Source organism: Chlorocebus sabaeus, chromosome 8 (genome assembly GCF_047675955.1).
Source record: "Chlorocebus sabaeus isolate Y175 chromosome 8, mChlSab1.0.hap1, whole genome shotgun sequence".
Lineage (NCBI taxonomy): Eukaryota > Metazoa > Chordata > Mammalia > Primates > Cercopithecidae > Chlorocebus > Chlorocebus sabaeus.
This window is the reverse complement of record NC_132911.1, coordinates 19,689,517-19,697,315: the sequence shown is the minus strand read 5'-3', so window position 1 is coordinate 19,697,315 and position 7,799 is coordinate 19,689,517. Positions and strand designations below refer to the sequence as shown.

The 7,799-nt window shown below is 43.8% G+C and overlaps 1 pseudogene; it reads right to left on the bottom strand.

Annotated features, from left to right (window-relative positions):
• Window positions 1–755: 755 nt before the first annotated feature.
• Window positions 756–849, bottom strand: LOC119618940 (U6 spliceosomal RNA; annotated as a pseudogene).
• Window positions 850–7,799: the final 6,950 nt, after the last annotated feature.

The following is a 7,799-nucleotide window of genomic DNA, read 5'->3' as shown; positions in this document are numbered from 1 at the left end:
AAGAACTCTCTAGTAACTACCCATCCCCGCCCTCTGAGACCTTCTCGTCGGTGGGTGTCACATAGCAGAAATGAGAGGTCCTCTGGGTTAGTGGGTGCATCAGACCTTCCAGCTGCCATGCCGACCGCCCTCAGGGCAGCTCTCTGGGGGCCTCTCTTTTCATATGGTTGGGAGTCGTGGTGGTTGACGTGGAGAGAAGATAGTACAAGGTCAGTAGAGTTTGGTATTTTATTTTGCTCTTATGAAAAGGGTGCCAGTCCCAAGCCTGTCTTTCCTGAAATAGTTTTACTTAGGAATACAATTCTGGGAGCCCTAAGGTTAGCCATCCCACTAAGAAATTTTGCATACCCACTTTTATAGCCATTGACCTTATTCCTCTGATAACACTTAAGGGTCTGGTCATAACCTTCTTACCCTACAATACAAAGACAAAACAAACAAAAAACCATGGTCTTTGGAGAAGAAGCCATGAGTTAAAGCCAGGCTGGTCACACACTACCTATGTTAACTTGGGCAAGTTACTGAACATCTCTGGCTTTAGTACCATCATTAATAAAATAGAATGTCTCTCATCAGCCACATAAGAGACACAATAAAACATTAGCTTCCTCTAGACACTCATGGCAACTTAAGATCACTAATTCTTCTAGGAGACAAGGAATCTTACTCTTTTCCCTTTGTTTTGAGATCATGAGATCATGAGATCATAAAATAGTTTGCATCTACTTTTGATTTTTTTTTTTCTTTCTTCTTTAAAAAAAATTTTAAAAACATGTCATCCTTGTGCAGGGGCCATGCTAATCTTCTCTGTATCGTTCCAATTTTAGCATATTGCTGCCAAAATGAGCACTTACTTTGGATGTCTACAATCACCCGGTGATAGAGATAATCCCTGCTCAGATTGCTTTACAGGTAAGGAAATTAAGGCTAAATGACATAGTCATTGAGGAATGGGCCTTAAATCTCTCAAAACTGTGAATTCATTTTATCATAAAAATATAAAGCTTGTTTTCCCTTTTCTTTCAGAGACAGGGTCTAGCTCTGTTGCCAACGCTAGAGTGCAGTGGCATGATCATAGCTCACTGCTGCCTTGAACTGCTAGGCTCAAAAGATCCTCCTGCCTCAGCCTTCTGAGTAGCTAGAACCACAGATACATGCTACCAGGCTTGACTAATTTTCATTTTTATTTTTGTAGAGACAGGGTTGTGTTATGTTGCCCAGGCTGGTCTCAAACTCCTGGCCTCAAGTCATTCTCCCGCCTTGGCCTCCCAGAGTGCTGGGATTATAGGTGTGAGCCACTGCACCTGGCCCCTAAGCGTTTTTTTTTTTTTTTTTAAGGTATATTATTAGAGATGTAGAAATGGAGGCCATGAGATTAAACAGTTCCCCACTCACCTAGAGGACCTCTCATCTTTCATTCCTACTGTATGACGCTTCTGCCATTTGTTATGCAATTAATTTAGAAAAAGGCAAAGCCAGGATTCAAACCCAGATATTCTGGTAGCTATTTTGTAGTGTTTTCATTTAATCTTTAACAGTCCATTGTCCCCATTTATATGATAAATAGGGTCAGAGATAGTAAACAACTTTAATTCTCATAATGTAACAGTAGAACATAGAATTCATCTTGGATCTACTGTTCTCCAAAGCCCATGATTTTCCATGTTAGGCGACCACAATCCGAGGACCTTTCTGCACAGCAGGAACAGAGTGACAGAAGGAATCTCCACTAGATTTCAGCATCCTCGAGTTCCAATCCCAGTTGTTCCACTAAATCCGGGTCAGTTACTTGGCCTCCCGGAACCTCAGGTAGCGGGCGGTAATGTTCCCCCTGCCCTATCTTCAATATTAGAGGGCAGTGGGTTGAGGTGGGCATGGGGGTTTGTGCTGACAACAGCCATGCACTTGGCATCTCTCCTGGGCTCTTGAGGAAAACTCTATTCCTTATTCCTTCTTTTTACATGGCAGCAGCAGAGTACTAAATACCTCCCCAGAGAGCTCCAATTGCTTGAATTTGTGTTAATGTCACTTCCTGTATGTTGGTATTTGTATTTTTCAAAGCCAGGGGAAGACCAGGGAACAGAGTCCATGAGGCAGAGCTGGGGAAAAGTGCCAGGTGTGATCTAAGAAAAAGATCCTCTTGTCCTTAAGCTGGGAAGCCAGAGCTTCCCATTCCAGACTTCTGCACAGGTCTGTAGGGGAAAGAGCCATGGCCCCCTAAGGTATTTATTCTATCCTGTTCTAGAAAGGGAGCTTACCACCTCAGAAAAATTGATTAGGAGCGGAGCGGTGAGTTCAGCAGTGTCCTGCCTTGAGTGAAACAGTCCATCCATCGTGTAAAAGCTCTGCTACTGGCTTTGTGTCTTGGATTGGCGCCCCCTGGAGTTTGATTTGGTGATAGAGGAGGGACAGGAAAAAGCCCATCATTACCTACAGAATGTTGCTAGAAAGAGGTCCCATGTGCTGCCCAAGAGGGATCCTGGGCACAGCCACAGCACACTGGCCGCAGGCCAGATTTAGATTTCCTGGATGGTAGAAATCACGTGGGCTCCCTGTCCTCCACCCATTTGGGGACCTTAAAAGGAAGAAACCTAGCTTTGCAAAGTACATGGCTAGGCCCTGGATTTCCACAAGAAATACAGATGGCTTAAAAATGTTGGAATTCTGTGATAACTTGGTTTACTTTAATACAGTATAGTTTTTAATGTATTAAATTAGCAAGGATTTTTTCCCCCTATTACAAGTCAGGATAGTGGTTTCTGGAGAGAAAGGGGAGACAGTTAGTCACTGAAAGGGGACGGGATGGGGACCTCTGAGAGGCTGGAAATGTCCTGTCTAGTAACTTGGGTCTTGTTACACAGGTGTGTCTATTTTGTGGAAATGCGTCAAACTATCACAGTAATGATCTGTGCAGTTTTCTATGTATGTTACTCTAAAAGAAAATTTTCTTAAAATTAAGGCGTTTTTGGTTTTAGTGTTTTAACAAGAATGAACACCCAGTGCTAGAGAGGCTGCAATGAAATCATGGTGAGACCAAAGGCTGTCATACATCTTTAGAGCAGTGGAGCCAATATAACTCACGAGCTTTAGCAGTGTTCATATTCTTGTCCTATACTTTTGGAAGTCTCTTAAATACCCCACAACACAGATGAATATTTATGTACCAACAAATCCATCACAGTGTAAGCAAAAGTTGAAAATATGCTAAATGTTAAACAACAGAGAAAATAAGAGTATATTTATGATAAAGTGTTATATAGTCATTAAACTGAATACTTAATAAGTGCAGTTTCGCATGCAATTAAGAGGCAGAATGTAAAATTTATGTTTCTTTAGTTTCAACTATATTAAAGCACTTGGAGTCTCATAGTAAATAAAGACCTGGTTTTTCTTAAGAAACAACATTAAGTGTATCTTTAAAAGCTCAGTAAATAAGCTAGAAGTTATGTCCTTCCTGAACAAACCTGATGATTGGGCATTATAAAAACCCCGCCCCCGCACACTGCCAATCAAAATATAAAATGGTGGAGCCACTTTGGTCAGTCGTTTGGTAGTTCTTCAAACGGTTAAACATGGAGCTATCATATGACCCAGCCATTCCACTCCTAGGGATATACTCAAGAGGAATGAAACATACATCCATACAAACACTTATACATGAATGTTGACAGCAGCATTAATGGCCCAAAAGCAGAAACAACTCAAATGTCTGTCCACCAGTGAATGGATACACACAAAGTAGTATATTCATCTAATGAAATATTATTTGGTAATAACAAGAAATGAAGCCTGATTATGTGTCGTGACCTGGATGAAACTGGGAAGCACTGTGCTAACTGAAAGAAGCACTGTATGATTCCATTTACAAGAAATATCCAGAACAGGCCGGGCCGGTGGCTCACGCCTGTAATTCCAGCACTTTGGGAGGTCGAGGCAGGCGGATCACTTGAGGTCAGGAGTTCAACACCAGCCTGGCCAACATGGTGAAACCCCATCTCTACTAAAAACACAAAAATTAGCCAGGCATGGTGGCGCATGCCTATAATCCCAGATACTCGAGAGGCTGAGACATGAGAATCGCTTGAACTCGGGAGGCAGAGGTTGTAGTCAGCTGAGATCATGCCACTGCACTCCAGCCTGGGCGACAGAGTCAGACTCCATCACACACACACACACACACACACAAAATCTGGAACAGGCAAATCCAGACACAGAAAGATCAGTGGTAGGGTTGGGGAGAAATGGAGAGTAGCTTCTAATGAGTACAGTCTTTTGGGGGTGGGGAGAGAATATGGAAACGTTATAACATTGATTGTGATAGTTGCACACTCGGTGACTTCTGTGACTAAAAATCATTGCATGGCACTTTCAATGGGTGAAGTGGATGGTATGTGAATTATATTGCAGTAAAGCTGTTAAATACACACACACACACACACACACACAGACACTAGTAACTCACTCACTCACTCTGTCTCCTCCCCTCTTTGGATAACACAAGAATGTGCATACAAACCTTCAAACCTTTCAGCCCTTACTCCGCCCCTGCCTCTGGTGGAGATGGAGGAGGGCTTCTGCCGAGTCTCACACTTCAGCCTGGTCTCATTCCTCATCGTCCCACAGGATTCATCCTCACCACTTCAGTTCCTGGGGTCTCATGATGGGAAACAGGGGTAGCAAAGGCCAGAAAGAAGCACAATGGAGGATGGTTTCCTGAACCCTCCCTGAAAACCAAAGTGGCTGAAGGAAACAGCAGTAGACCCATGAGAAGCAAGGGGCTTTTGGCCAGGTGCAGTGGCTCATGCCTGTAATCCCAACACTTTGGGAGGCCAAGGCGGGTGGATCACTTGAGGTCAGGAGTTCGAGACCAGCCTGGCCAAAATGGTGAAACCTCATCTGTACTAAAAATACAAAAATTAGCCAGCTGTGGTGGCATGCATCTGTAATCCCAGCTACTCAGGAGGCTGAGGCAGCAGAATTGCTTGAGCCCAGGAGGCAGAGGTTGCAGGCTGCAGTGAGTCAAGATCACACCACTGCACTCCAGCCTAGGTGACAAAGTGAGACATTTAAAAAAAAAAAAAAAGAAGAAAGGGGCTTTTGAGAAGTACTGCTAAAGGACCACAATTCCCCTCATGGCACACGTAATCTAAGGAATTCAATAGAACGTTGTTATTTTGAAATTACTTTTGTCTTTCAGTGGACCCCTCAGATTAAACCACATGGCTGTTCTGTAATCGCATGCACTGAAAGTTTACACCTTAAGCCCATATCTTCTTGACACGATTCCCATTATCTTATATATACACGGTATATATAAGGAGAAAGCAGCCAGAAATGCCGTGGGCTTTGGCTTAACAAGACAGAAAGGCAAAGCTGCAGTTGGTAAAGTCATGATTGTTGAAAGGTTCTATAGGATAAAATGTTAAATATCCTCAAAGTCATAGGATTATGGAACTCTCTTCTTCATGCTTACCTGTACTTTCCAAGTTTTATATGAACAATGAACGTCTAGTTGGTAAACCACTAATGGAGTTTCCTTAGTGCTACGGCCACACTTGAGTGCTACTGAATAGTAGATCCTGCGGAAAAGTATAGTAGAACCAGAGAATAGAATGTCTTAGGTCAGAGCATATTGAGGTTTCCAGCAACCTAAGCTTGAATGAGAGTCCCGGCCTCTGTGAGTTGGTCCCAAGGCCCATGGTCAGTGCTCGCCTCCAGCTCCAGCTTCCCGTTTGGGAGAGGCCTTGATTTCCAAGAGCTGAGCTTCTAGATTTTGGAGATTTTCTATGGACAGCACAGACTCAAGAACAAAAGTACTATGTCAGGAGGCTACATCTGACTTCTAAACCTGTTCAGTTACCAGAGAGATGAGTAACTCCCTTACTCATAAAGGGAGGGATGGTTAAGGGAACTAGAAACATTTAGACTGAAGACTTAGAAGTGGCCAGCTAACTTCACAATGGTAGAGGGTCAACACCTGCGAGAGCCCTAGGGGACAGCCCAAGGATATCCCTCCCTGAAGTTAGAGGGAGGCAAGTTTCTTGGTTTAGGAATATTATTCCAATTCCAACTACCAGAGATACCCACCCCTGAGTGGACTGCCTCCTGACACTGTCCCACCTTCACTAGAAGCTGCATCTCACTGCTTCAGATGGGCAGAAAGTCCTTCAGTTATCAGGAAAGGGCTGGACCAGATCTTCCCTGCCATCTCTCTACCCCGACCTCCCGATTCCACAGTACAGGGCTCCTTACACCGATTTCAGTTTATCTTTTATCAGAGCATGTTCCCTTATACTCCCCAGACTAACATGCAGCTCCAAAAAAAAGGACTGTTTGATTCAGCGAACTGTTGATTGCCAGTCCCTGAGCCGAAAGTGTCTGTTTCTGGAACTCAGTGTTTAGCCATTGTGACACCATTCAGGGGCTGCTGCCCTCTTGTGGAAATGAAGAATATGACTGCTTAGATGCATTTGGAGGCTACTGTCTGTACACACATTCCCATCTTACCTTCCCCTAAAAGCTTAACTTTTTAGTGTGGGCCCTGAAGTTCTTAGGTCCAGAGAGTCAGGGCCTTTGGTTTACGTTCACGCTACCATTCTGTCCACCAGGATACGGAACTTTAGCCACAATACAAAATCCTGGTTTCTGGCAAGAATGACATTTGTGAACGCCATTTTGATGCGTGGAGTGGCCGTTGGATGTTAACATCGTGTTTGGGAAGAGCACTAGCCCAGGTTTAAAGACCCAGGTTCCAGCTCATGTTCTGCCATTCCCTTGTGACCCTGGACAAGCCATTTTCTAGTTGCATCTGCAGATAAAGGGCTATGTGACCACTGTTACCTGGAATGCTGTAATTTATTAGATTTAGAAAATGCTCTAGTAGTTTGGAGATGAAATTCTTTAGAGAACAGTGGCATATCACATGTGCACGACTTGTAGCTGCTAACCACAGCAAACAGCCATGGGCTTGATTCTAGGTTAGGGACCCTCAGGCTCCTACAAAGGAGACCGAGGCATTGTTCACGTGTGCCTCAGCCTCAGGGCGAGCCACGGTCAGATGCTTTGCTTTTCCCTTAAGTAGAAATGCGGCAGACTGTTCAGGGAGGCTCCCACAATTCCTCGCCTTCACACGTGTCTGAAAAACATTTACTAAGTTTTCTGGACGAGTTTGGCCACTAGCTCAGGATGCAAAGCTCTGTGACCCATTAGTGACTGGAAGCGATTTCTCATTGTTTCCAAACATCAGTCACCCGCTCCTTGTTACCACTGCAGGGCTTCAGATGGAGGAGGGGGCAGCTGGGGACACCACATGGTTTGCCTGAGTGTGAGGCAGGTGTTCAACCCCAAACTGGAAAAATGGCTCGAAATAAAACTACAGTTGGTAGCTGAGTAAGGAACATGACTGTTTCATTTAAGAAAACTCACTTCCTTCTACTTAAGTTGCCCCACAAAGGCTAATTTTCCCTCAAGAACTGCCTTGCCAAGTTTTTCTTGTTGTAGTCTCTAAGTGCTATTTTAAATGTAGTCTGGGGAACTATTTTCTGTTGGCTCCTAATACTGAATTAAGCTAACTTTCCCTTACGAGAGTAACAGAAAATTTCAAGAGCACAGGATGCTCTGTTGACCTCAGACGATTTGTACCCCCACACTTGGTAAAAATAAAACATCTTAGCGAGGTATTTATGACATTAGTCTGAAAACATTTTTTCACTTACATGAACTCTTACACAACGAAGTGGCAGTCAACTGCAAGGATAAATGCTGAATGAGTCACTTAGTCTGACCTTTGAGGACACTTG